This window comes from Haematobia irritans, chromosome 4 (assembly GCF_050003625.1).
Source record: "Haematobia irritans isolate KBUSLIRL chromosome 4, ASM5000362v1, whole genome shotgun sequence".
NCBI classification, from domain to species: Eukaryota; Metazoa; Arthropoda; class Insecta; order Diptera; family Muscidae; genus Haematobia; species Haematobia irritans.
The window spans coordinates 33,359,567-33,373,961 of record NC_134400.1 but is presented as its reverse complement, the minus strand read 5'-3'; positions in this window follow the sequence as shown (position 1 = coordinate 33,373,961).

Sequence of the window (14,395 nt, the reverse complement as noted above, 5' to 3'; positions counted from 1 at the left end):
TAAAACATATGCGCGTGTAGGTTTTACAAGGTATGAAATGTAATGAAAAGAAAATTATCGCATCTGACATGTATTACCATGTGCGTTCTCAAGATGGAATTATTATTATTAATTCCTTACCATCGTAGTGGCGGAGATGTTATCCACTCCGCAAAGGCGTTTGGCATGTACACTTGCAGGATATATCCGTTTCCGCTACCGTTTTCATGTATGGAGGAAAATAATCTGTCGACATTTTGCACGTTTTAGAGTAATTGAATCATTTGAGAACAATTTATATGTGTCACTTACAATATGTGCCCCTGAATTCGAGTTTCGGTTCGAGGGTAAGAGGGTAGGTAAATGGCTGATTTCCCCTTAGATTCATTACCATTTGCCTATATGGGTGAAATGAAGTGGGGAAAAAAGTAGCACAGCTAATGCTATTACTCAGGGTCGCCAACGTTGTTTGGCATTTTACAGTTCTGTAGATAAAATGCGCCGTTCTCTAAGGACTGGCAGTTGAGGAGAATTTGTCATCAAATGTTCATGAATGTGTATTTCACCCATACGACTGTGAAATATTCAGATTTGTTTACACTTTGACAAATGTTAGCTACTCAATCATCGCATTTATTAGCAATGTAGCAACAATGTTTAATGGGGCTATACCGATAATTATGTTATTCCCTTCAAATTCCTCGAAAATAAAGAGACTATATTCCATTTGGTATGAACTAATAAAAATGAAACCCCTAAAGACTATTGAGAGATCTCATGTATTTATGATGCGAAGGATAGAGTATGTCCATCCGTATGGAGATTTTAATGAAATTTTATACAAATTTTAACCTCCATGAAGCAAGTTCAAAAATTATCCAAACTGTAGACCAAACAATATAAACTTTGTTGTTGTTTCATCATTTTTTTTCTTTTTTGATAGTTTTGGAATATTTGGATGGTTTGTCCTCTTAAGGGATGAACATACTCCCTGATTCCCCTTTTTGACATTTTTGAAAAAACCAGACATAATTTTGTATTTGTGAATATGATTCATTTGGGTTCAAATTTGTTAAAATTTTATTTCTATAGAACAATTGGGCAAAATTATTATAGAAAATTTCGTCAAAATTTTATTTATATAAAAAATTTTGTCAAAAATGTATTTCTATAGAAAATTTTGTCACAATCTTATTTTTATGGAATATTTTGTCAAAATTTTATTTCTATAAAAAATTTTGTCAAAATTTTATTTCCATAGAAAATTTTGTCAAAATTTTATTTCCATAGAAAATTTTGTCAAAATTTTATTTCTGTAGAAAATTTTGTCAAAATTTTATTTCTATAGAAAATTTTGTCAAAATTTTATCTCTATAGAAAATTTTGTCAAAATTTTATTTCTATAGAAAAATTTGTCACAATTTGTTACTACAGAAAATTGTGTCAAAATTGTATTTCTATAGAAAATTTGACAAAATTATATTTTTATAGAATATCTTGTCAAAATTTTATTTCTATAGAAAATATTGTTAAAATTTTATTATTATAGAAATTTTTTTCAAAATTGTATTTATATAGAAATTTTTGTCAAAATTGTATTTATATAGAAAATGTTGTCAAAATTTAATTTTTGTAGAAAATTTTGTCAGAATTTAATTTCTATAGAAAATTTTGTCAAAATTGTATCTCTATAGAAAATTTTATCAAAATTTTATTTTTATAGAAAAAGTTGTCAAAATTTTATTTCTATAAAAATTTTTTCAAAACTTTATTTCTATAAAGAAATTGGGCCAAATTTTAGTATTATAGAAAATTTTGTCAAAATTCTATTTCTACAGAAAATTTTGTCAAAATTTTATTTCTCTAGAAAATTTTGACAAAATTATATTTTTTTAGAATATTTTGTCAAAATTTTATTTCTATAGAAAATTTTTGTTAAAATTTTATTGTTATAGAAAATTTTGTCAAAATTGTATTTATATAGAAAATTTTGGCAAAATTTTATTTTTATAGAAAATGTTGTCAAAATTGTATTTCTATAACAAATTTTGTCAAAAATGTATTTATATAGCAAAATTTGTCACAATGTTATTTTTATAGAAAATTTGGTCACAATTGTATTTCTATAGAAAATTTTGTCAAAATTGTATTTTTATAGAAAATTTTGTCAAAATTTTATTTCTATAGAAAATGTTTTAAAAATTTTATTTTTATGGAATATTTTGTCAAAATTTTATTTCTATAGAAAATTTTGTCAAAATTGTATCTTTATAGAAAATTTTGTCAAAATTGTATCTCTATAGAAAAATTTTTCAAAATTTTATTTTTATAGAAAATTTTGTCAAAATTTTATTTCTATAGAAAATGTTTTCAAAATTTTATTTTTATGGAACATTTTGTCAAAATTTTAATAGAGTATTTTGTGAAAATTTTATTTCTATAGAAAATTTTGTCCAAATTTTATTTCTATAGAAAATTTTGTCAAAATTGTATCTCTATCGAAAATTTTGTCAAAATTGTATCTCTATAGAAAAATTTTTCAAAATTTTATTTCTATAGAAAATTTTGTCAAAATTTCATTTTTGTAGAAAATTTTGTCAGAATTTAATTTCTATAGAAAATTTTGTCAAAATTGTATCTCTGCAGAAAATTTTGTCAAAATTTTATTTTTATAGAAAAAGTTGTCAACATTTTATTTCTATAGAAAATTTTGTCAAAATTTCATTTTTGTAGAAAATTTTGTCAGAATTTAATTTCTATAGAAAATTTTGTCAAAATTGTATCTCTGCAGAAAATTTTGTCAAAATTTTATTTTTATAGAAAAAGTTGTCAACATTTTATTTCTATAGAAAATTTTGTCAAAATTTCATTTTGGTAGAAAATTTTGTCAAAATTTTATTTCTATAGAAAATTTTGACAAAATTATATTTTTATAGAATATTTTGTCAAAATTTTATTTCTATAGAAAATGTTGTCAAAATTGTATTTCTAAAGAAAATTTTGTCAAAAATGTATTTCTATAGAAAATTTTGTCAAAATTTTATTTTTATAGAAAATTTTGTGAAAAGCTTATTTCTGTAGAAAATTTTGTCAAAATTTTATTTCTATAGAAAATTTTGTCAAAATTTTATTTCTATAAAAAAATTTGTCAAAATTTTATTTCTATAGAAAATTTTGTCAAAATTTTATTTCTATAGAAAATGTTTTCAAAATTTTATTTTTATGGAATATTTTGTCAAAATTTTGTTTCTATAGAAAATTTTGTCAAAATTTTATTTCTATAGAAAATTTTCTCAAAATTTTATTTCTATAGAAAATTTTCTCAAAATTTTAATAGAATATTTTGTGAAAATTTTATTTCTATAGAAAATTTTGTCAAGAAAAATTGGGCAAAATTTTATTATTATAGAAAATTTTGTCAACATTTTATTTCTATAAACAATTTTGTCAAAATGTTATTTCTATAGAAAATTTTGTCAACATTTTATTTCTATAGAAAATTTTGTCAACATTTCATTTCTATAGAAAATTTTGTCAAAATTGTATCTCTGTAGAAAATTTTGTCAAAATTTTATTTCTATAGAAAATTTTGTCAAAATTTTATTTCTATAGAATTTTTTTTCAAAACTTTATTTCTATAGAGAAATTGGGCCAAATTTAATAATATAGAAAAATTTTTTTCAAAATTCTATTTCTATAGAAAATTTTGTCAAAATTTTATTTCTATAGAAAATTTTGACAAAGTTATATTTTCATAGAATATTTTGTCAAAATTTTATTTCTATAGAAAATGTTTTCAAAATTTTATTTTTATGGAATATTTTGTCAAAATTTTATTTCTATAGAATTTTTTTTCAAAATTTTATTTTTATAGAAAATGTTGTCAAAATTTTAGTTTTATGGAATACTTTGTCAAATTTTATTCCTATAGAAAATTTTATTAAATGGTATTTCTATAGAAAATTTTGTCAAAATTTTATTTTTATAGAAAATGTTGTCAAAATTTTATTTCTATAGAAAATTTTGTCAAAATTTTATTTCTATAGAAAATTTTGTCAAAATTGTATTTCTATAGAAAATTTTGTCAAAATTTTATTTTTATAGAAAATGTTTTCAAAATTTTATTTTTGTAGAATATTTTGTCAAAATGTTATTTCTATAGAAAATGTTGTCAAAATTTTATTTCTATAGAAAATTTTGTCAAAATTTTATTTCTATAGAAAATTTTGTCAAAATTGTATTTCTATAGAAAATTTTGTCAAAATTTTATTTTTATAGAAAATGTTTTCAAAATTTTATTTTTGTAGAATATTTTGTCAAAATGTTATTTCTATAGAAAATGTTGTCAAAATTTTATATCCATAGAAAAATTGGGCAAAATTTTATTATTATAGAAAATTTTGTCAAAATTTTATTTTTATAGACAATTTTTTCAAAATTTTATTTCTATAGAAAATTTTTTCAAAATTTCATTTTTGTTGAAAATTTTGTCAGAATTTAATTTCTATAGAAAATTTTGTCAAAATTGTATCTCTGTAGAAAATTTTGTCAAAATTTTATTTCTATAGAAAATTTTGACAAAATTATATTTTTATAGAATATTTTGTCAAAATATATAGAAAATTTTGTTAAAATTTTATTATTATAGAAAATTTTGCCAAATTGTATTTATATAGAAAATTTTGTCAAATTTTGCCTGAATTTATTCTGATAATTGGTTGATAGTTTTGCTGCAAGTAGAGGATGCTGATGAGGAATGTGGTAATTCCGAAACGTGCGTCCATCCAACCATCTTGCAGTCTATAGGGCTTTGCCCAAATAAATTTGACAAACATTCTTTTCCTCTGTTTGTTAAGCTGCACTTGTAGTTTAGTCAATGTATGGTTTTAAGCTGAAATCAAAGGACCAAAGTCTACAAAACTGTGAAAAGGGAAAGAAGATGGATATGCCAATTAGGCAACTTGACGAAATTTCATAAAAATTTTAACCCACATGAATAATTTTTGAAGAAATGGACAAAACTATAAATTTTTATATGGTTTTTCCAAAGCTGCCAAAAGTGGAAATCAGGGAGTATGTCCGTCCATTCATCTATCTATTTTCTATAGAAATAAAATTTTCAAAAAATTTTCTGTGGAAATAAAATTTTCACAAAATTTTCTATAGAAATAAAATTTGGACAAAATTTTCTATAGAAATATTTGTGTGGTAGATTTGTGATAAGATTTTCTTAAAATTTTGGTAGATTTTTTTTTCTGGCACGAGATCAAGCTTTACCGGCCTCTAATTTTCTCTACATTGTTCCCCTACGTCCTTACAAGACGCTAAATATTAGAAAAGGACTTACATGTAGAGAATTTCCCCTACTTCTGGCAACACTTTTGTGCATAAACAAGGTTTCCAACAATAACAAGTTATTTTGATTTTTTTTTTATTATCAATATGTTCGTTAGTAAATCCCATTTAGAAAATATTAAAAATTTAAAGTTGAAAAACTGAATTTTTGCCGCTGAAATCGAGATTTCAGCCATAGTGTTATGTCAAATTTCGTTGGCCAAATTTTAATGAAAAAATTTCTGTGTGTAAAAAGGTCTATAGTTTGTAGTTTAATCATTCCGGTCCATGTTTGATATGTACCCTTCATAACTTTTTTAGCTTCATAGGGACTAATCCAACCCGATCGCTTTCGCATATACCTATTTTAATTAAGACAAAAATAAATATATATAGAAAATATGAATTATTAATTGGAAAAGTAAAAAATTAAATATTCCTTTGTTTTTGTAGTAACCCCATTAAAAATGTCTGACATAATATTCATAATTATATGTAGTAGAGAACATTATTACCAAAAACCCAAGCACATAAAATCTGGCTACCATTTTTATGCATTAATAGAGCCAAAGGAAATTCTTTGAGCTTCCATTGGAGTAATTCTGCTGATTTTGCCAATGAATAAAAGTGTACAAAAAAAAAATAAAATCTTATTTATAGTTTGTTAATCGTTCGTCTAAATAATGTAATAAAAATATATGTATACGCTAAAATTGCTTTATTTTGCTTCAAATCCTGTTTACAAATCGTTTATCGACAAATATCAAAAATGTTCGAAATTAATTTTGGTTGATTAAAGGACATTGGATGGCATTGTTAGCATAACGTTGAAATGTTGATTGAGTGCGTACATACACAGGGTAGCAATAACAATAACCGTTACAGCTTACACTGACTGCCCCCAACACCACAGAACTCATAATGAGAGGCCAACAATTAATTAATTTTTACCATGAGAGAGAGGGAGAGAGAGAGAGAGATAAAGGCTATATTTGATCAATGATATGTGTAGTGTGTTTACCAGATTCGTAATTGTATGCGATAATTCCATGTGTACATACTCTATACAATCTATGCTCACCACGCAATTATTGTAGCATACTTTAGGGGTCCATAGTATGTGGCAATATGTACTTATGTTAAAAACTTACATACATACAGAACATTAGAGTAGGTATGGGATATAAGCACATATCATCATTAACTCCCAACATCCTGGCTTATTGGTGTGATTTTGAAGGAAAAATGTTTCATATGTGAAGAAAAACGTCTTGACAAGCACTTCTACATGCAACATTTTTTATACCCGCCACTATAGAATGGTGACGGGGGTATAATAAGTTTGTCATTCCGTTTGTAACACATCGAAATATCGATTTCCGACTATATAAATTATATATATTCTTGATCAGGGAGAAATTCTAAGACGATATAACGATGTCCGGCTGTCCGTCTGTCTGTCTGTTGTAATCACGCTACAGTCTTCAATAATGAAGCAATCGTGCTGAAATTTTGCACAAACTCGTCTTTTGTATGCAGGCAGGTCAAATTCGAAGATGGGCTATATCGGTCCATGTTTTGATATAGTCCCCATATAAACCGACCTTCCGATTTGGGGTCTTGGGCTTATAGAAATCGAAGTTTTTATCCAATTTGCCTGAAATTTGAAATCTAGAGGTATTTTATGACCATAAAGAGGTGTGCCAAAAATGGTGAGTATCGGTCCATGTTTTGGTATAGCCCCCATATAGACCGATCTCCCGATTTTACTTCTTGGGCTTATAGAAACCGTAGTTTTTATTCAATTTACCTGAAATTGGAAATCTAGAGGTATTGTAGGACCACAAATACGTGTGCCAAAAATTGTGAGTATCGGTCCATGTTTTGATATAGTCCCCATATAAACCGACCTTCCGATTTTACTTCTTGGGCTTATAGAATCCGCAGTTTTTATCCAATATGCCTAAAATTGGAAATCTAGAGGTATTGTAGGACCACAAATACGTGTGCCAAAAGTTGTGAGTATCGGTCCATGTTTTGATATAGTCCTCATATAAACCGACCTTCCGATTTTACTTCTTGGTCTTCTAGAATCCGCAGGTTTTATCCAATTTGCCTGAAATTGAAAATATAGAGGTATTTTCGGGCCATAAAGAGGTGTGCCTAAAACGGTGAGTATCGGTCCATATTTTAGTATAGCCCCCATAAGAACGATCTCCCGACTTAACTCCTTAGGTTTCTAGAAACCGTAGTTTGTATCCTATTTGCCTGAAATTGTAAATATTATGATATTTAAGGCTCACAAAAACGTGTATCGGATTAAGTTTTTATCGGTCCATTTGGTAATACCTCCATATAGACCGATTTCACTTCTTGAGGGTATGGAAGGCGCACTGATCATGAAAATTGCTTGAAACTCAATGTAAAAATTCCAGATTTTACTTCTCGGGTGAAAATCTACAGATTTAAGATTTCAAATCAAGACGTTATTTTATAATTTTCTTGCACACTTACAAGAGATGTTAATGATTCCTCTAAAACTCAAACAAAAATGGTTCTGGATTTATACAGAATCTGACATAGTCTTCATAGGTAAAATCTTTAAATTTATCTTCGTGAAATGTACTGGTTGAACTGCTCTGCTTGATCTGTCCTCAAACCCCCCTGAAATTTCAAAGGAAACCCTAATAATTGATCCAGGGTGGTGGGTATTTAAGATTCGATCCGACCGAACTTACTGCTGTACATATATACTTGTTTTTTGGTATATTATATATATTTTTTTTTTGAGGAATCGGCGACCTTGTGTATTAAATTAAAATTTAAGATAAGTTCACGCCATTAAAGTTAGCAGAAAATAACTAAAATATTAAAATTATTTCATATATGGCAAAATTTAACTAAAATTAACAAATTTTCATAAACTAAAACAAGTAAGGAAAGTCTAAAGTCGGGCGGGGACGACTATATTATACCCTACACCACTTTGTAGATCTAAATTTTCGATACCATATCACATCCGTCAAATGTGTTGGGTGCTATATATAAAGGTTTGTCCCAAATACATACATTTAAATATCACTCCATCTCGACAGAATTTGATAGACTTTTACAAAATCTATAGACTCAAAATTTAAGTCGGCTAATGCACTAGGGTGGAACACAATTTTAGTAAAACAATATGGGAAACATTTAAATCTGAAGCAATTTTAAGAAAACTTCGCAAAAGTTTATTTATGATTTATCGCTCGATATATATGTATTAGAAGTTTAGGAAAATTAGAGTCATTTTTACAAGTTTTCGACTAAGCAGTGGCGATTTGACAAGGAAGATGTTGGTATTTTGACCATTTTTGTCGAAACCAGAAAAACATATGTATGGGAGCTATATCTAAATCTGAACCGATTCCAACCAAATTTGGCACGCATAGCTACAATGCCAATTCTACTTCCTGTGCAAAATTTCAACTAAATCGGAGTTAAAAATTGGCCTCTGTGGTCATATGAGTGTAAATCGGGCGAAAGCTATATATGGGAGATATATCTAAATCTGAACCGATTTGAAACAAATTTGGCACGCATAGCTACAATGCTAATTCTACTCCCTGTGCAAAATTTCAACTAATTCGGAGCAAAAAGTTGGCCTCTGTGGTCATTTGAGTGTAAATCGGGCGAAAGCTATATATGGAAGCTATATCTAAATCTGAACCGATTCCAACCAAATTTGGCACGCGTAGCTACAATGCCAATTCTACTCCCTGTGCAAAATTTCAACTAAATCGGAGTTAAAAATTGGCCTCTGTGGGCAAATGAGTGTAAAAGCTATATATGGGAGCTATATATGGGAGCTATATCTAAATCTAAACCGATTTGGCTGATATTTTGCAAGTTTTTCGAGACTGTTAAAATATTCGAATGTACGGAATTTGAGGAAGATCGGTTGATATACACGCCAATTATGACCAGATCGGTGAAAAATATATATGACAGCTATATGTAAATCTGAACCGATTTTTTCCAAAATCAATAGGGATCGTCTCTGAGCCGAAACAGGACCCTGTACCAAATTTTAGGACAATCGGACTAAAACTGCGAGCTGTACTTTGCACACAAAAATACATCAACAGACAGACAGACGGACAGACAGACAGACAGACAGACAGACGGACATCGCTAAATCGACTCAGAATTTAATTCTAAGACGATCGGTATACTAAACGATGGGTCTCAGACTTTTCCTTCTTGGCGTTACATACAAATGCACAAACTTATTATACCCTGTACTACAGTAGTGGTGAAGGGTATAAAAATCTGAAATCTAGGGATCGGTTTATATGGGGGCTATTTATAATTATGGATCGATGTGGACCAATTTTCGCATAGTTGTTAGAGACCATGTACCATGTACCAAATTTCAGCCGGATCGGACGAAATTTCCTTCTCTTAGAGGCTCCGGAGGTTAAATCTGGGGATCGGTTTATATGGGGGCTATATATAATTATGGACCGATGTGGACCAATTTTTGCATGGTTGTTAAAGACCATACACTAACACCATTTACCAAATTTCAGCCGGATCGGATGAAATTTCCTTTTCTTAGAGGCTCCGGAGGTCAAATCTGGGGATCGGTTTATATGGGGGCTATATATAATTATGGACCGATGTGGACCAATTTTCGCATAGTTGTTAGAGACCATGTACCATGTACCAAATTTCAGCCGGATCGGACGAAATTTCCTTCTCTTAGAGGCTCCGGAGGTCAAATCTGGGCATCGGTTTATATGGGGGCTATATATAATTATGGACCGATGTGGACCAATTTTCGCATAGTTGTTAGTGACCATATACTAACACCATGTACCAAATTTCAGCCAGATCGGATGAATTTTGTTGCTCTAAGAGGCTCCGCAAGCCAAATCTGAGCGCCGGTTTATATGGGGGGCTACACCCTCAAACAAAAATCGCTTCTCTAACATATGTTCCAAACATATTTTGCAGGTGGCACATATATTATTGGATATTGCCGAAACATTATTATGTTTGTTTTATGTGAACATATTATATGTTTGGAAGTATTTTGAGCCCAAAAATATTATATGCTTGGAAGAATTTTCTACCCAAGAAGATTGTGCTCATTCCCTCACATAATTTTCACTTCCACGAAATTTGTTAGTTCTTGGCACCTTTTTCTGTAATACAAATAATGTTGAAGAAATTATTCAATTTTATAATTTTTTTTTTTTTTAATTTTACCTTTCGCCTGGACGGAGAATCGAACCGGGAACCATGCAATTTGTAAGCCAACACACTACCACTGGGCTACGTAGCTGTTATAATCACCAATAGACAATTATCGTTATAAGTTACATTTATATAGCATAGTTTGCAGCGCCCACGAGCCCATGCAAACATAACATTATTTAACAGAAACATGCATTTGTTGGCCACGTGGAGCAGTGGTTAGCATACGTTCCGATTTCTTTTAACGAACCACGAAAAAACCATTGTGCCCATAATGCCAAAATGATAAACAAAACACATGTCCACACATACATAAAATGCTGCTCTCAAGACGAAAACACATGCTGTTTTTGTTTTTCAAATGTCTATTCTCTTCGTTCCGAATGTCTATTCTCTTTACTCCGAATACTCATTCTAATATTCAAATTAAATAATATTTAGACTTAAAGGGTGATACGGTCAAAATTTGGTCAATATAAACTTCACGTATTTCTTTCAATTTTGCATTCAAAAAACCTGAACATCCCTCATTTTGGAATTCACTCTTCAGTGATCAAAATGCCGTCCAAGCAAGAAGAGCAGCGTATCAAAATTTTGCTCGCGCATCGCGAAAATCCGAGCTACTCGCACGCAAATATGGCAAAATCGCTAAAAGTTGCCAAATCAACCGTTACAAATGTAATTAAAGTGTTTGGGGAACGTTTGTCGACAGCCAGGAAGTCTGGATCGGGGGGAAATCGAAAACCGGAAGCCGCTGAGACGACAAAGAGAGTTGCCGGTAGTTTCAAGCGAAACCCTAACCTCTCTCTCCGAGATGCCGCAAATAAGCTGGGTGTATCGTCTACAACCGTGCATCGAGCCAAAAAACGAGCCGGACTATCGACTTACAAAAAGGTAGTGACTCCAAATCGCGATGATAAACAAAATACGACGGCCAAAGCGCGATCCCGGAGGCTGTACACGACGATGCTGACGAAGTTTGACTGCGTGGTAATGGACGACGAAACCTACGTCAAAGCCGACTACAAGCAGCTTCCGGGACAGGAGTTTTATACGGCAAAAGGAAGGGGAAAGGTAGCAGATATTTTCAAGCACTTAAAACTGTCAAAGTTCGCAAAGAAATATCTGGTTTGGCAAGCCATCTGTACCTGTGGCTTGAAAAGCAGCATTTTCATAGCTTCCGGGACTGTCAACCAAGAAATTTACGTGAAAGAGTGTTTGAATAAACGTCTGCTGCCTTTCCTGAAGAAACACGGATGTTCCGTACTGTTTTGGCCGGATTTGGCATCTTGCCATTACGGTAAAAAGGCCATGGAGTGGTACGCCGTCAATAACGTGCAGGTGGTTCCCAAGGACAAGAACCCTCCCAACACGCCAGAGCTCCGCCCAATTGAGAAATACTGGGCTATTGTCAAGCGAAACCTAAAGAATACCAAAAAAAAACTGCTAAGGACGAGCAACAGTTCAAGGCAAACTGGCTTTCTGCGGCGAAGAAGGTGGACAAGGTGGCTGTACAAAATCTGATGGCAGGTGTCAAGCGTGAGGCCCGGCAATTCGGATTTGGAAAAGCGAAAGCCTAACTGAATATTTTTCCTGAATTTTATACTAATTGAACTTGAACAAGTATATACGGCCGTAAGTTCGGCCAGGCCGAATCTTATGTACCCTCCACCATGGATTGCGTAGAAACTTCTACGAAAGACTGTCATCCACAAAGTTCAACTCACATGGTTGTTAAATATCATATACTACCACCACGTACCAAATTTCAACCAGATCGGATGAATTTTACTTCTCCAAAAGGCACCGGAGGTCAAATCTGTGGATCGGTTTATGTGGGAGCTATATATTATTATGGACTGATTGGAACCAATTCCTGCATGGTTGTTGGATACCCTATACTAACATCACGTACCAAATGTCAACCGAATCGGATGAATTTTGCTCTTCCAAGGAGGTCTAATCTGGGCATCGGTTTATATGGGGGCTATATATAATTATGCACCGATTTCAACCAATTTTTTCATCGGTGGTTGAGGCCATATATTAACACCACGTACCAAATATCAACTGAAGCAGATGAATTTTGGTCTTCCAAGAGGCTCCGGAGGTCAAATCTGGTGATCGGTTTATATGGGGGCTATATACAATTATGCACCGATGTGGACCAATTTTTGCATGGTCATTACACACAAAAAAATTTTTTTCTGATTCAATCACGAAATTAATTGATCCAATTAATTTTTTAATTGAAATGTCTTCAATCACAGAAATGATAGTATCAATTAATAAATTAATTGACGGTCAATTAAAAAATTAATTGATCCAATTAAAAAATAAATTGATACTATTAATTTTTGTGATTGATTTTTGTTTCAATTAAAAAATTTGGTGAATCAATTAAATTTTTAATTGAATATTTTTTAAAACTCAATTAAAATTTTAATTGGAAACATTTTCGTGAAATCTTTTTCTGTGTAGACCCCATATACTAACACCATGTACCAAATTTAAACCGGATCGGATGAAACTTGTTTCTCTTAGAGGCTCTGCAAGCCAAATCGGGGGATCGGTTTATATGGGTGATATATATAATTATGGACCGATGTGGACCAATTTTTGCATGGTTGTTAGAGACCATATACTAACACCATGCACCAAATTTCAGCCGGATCGGATGAAAATTGTTTCTCTTAGAGGCTCTGCAGACCAAATCGGGGGATCGGTTTATATGGGGCCTATATATAACTATGGACCGATGTGAACCAATTTTTGCATGGTTGTTAGAGACCACATACCAACACCATGTACCAAATTTCAGCCGGATCGGATGAAATTTGCTTTTCTTAGAGGCCTCGCAAGCCAAATTTGGGGGTCCGTTTATATGGGGGCTATACGTAAAAGTGGACCGATATGGCCTATTTGCAATACCATCTGACCTACATCGATAACAACTACTTGTGCCAAGTTTCAAGTCGATAGCTTGTTTCCTTCGCAAGTTAGCGTGATTTCAACAGACGGACGGACGGACGGACATGCTCAGATCGACTCAGAATTTCACCACGACCCAGAATATATATACTTTATGGGGTCTTAGAGCAATATTTCGATGTGTTACAAACGGAATGACAAATTTAATATACCCCCATCCTATGGTGGAGGGTATAAAAAGAAATTCAATTTGATTTTTTAAATAAACGATTTCACCGATTTACACGCGTTTTCCCTTGACCAAATTTTGACCGTATCACCCTTTATATATAGCACCCAACACATTTGACGGATGTGATATGGTATCGAAAATTTATATCTACAAAGTGGTGCAATGCCCCGCCCGACTTTAGACTTTTCTTACTTGTTTTGAAAAAACATTCATGCCCAAACGTAATATATTCTAACATATTAACACATATGTCCCAAACATTTAGTGTTAGTTTAGGAACATTGCATGTTTGCACTTAAATATATTGTGTTTAAAAGTTGTGTCCGAAACACATTTTGTTTATATCGGAACATATGAAAAAAATATTTTTCTAACAGTGTATACGTAAAAGTGGACCGATATGGCCCATTTGCAATACCATCCGACCTATAGCAATAACAAACTACTTGTGCCCAGTTTCAAGTCGATAGCTTGTTTCGTTCGAAGGTTAGCGTGAATTCAACAGACGGACGGACGGACGGACATGCTCAGATCGACTCAGAATTTCACCACGACCCAGAATATATATATATATATATATATATATATATATATATATATATATATACTACATGGGGTCTTAGAGCAATATTGCGATGTGTTACAACCGGAATGACAAAGTTAATCTACCCCCCATCC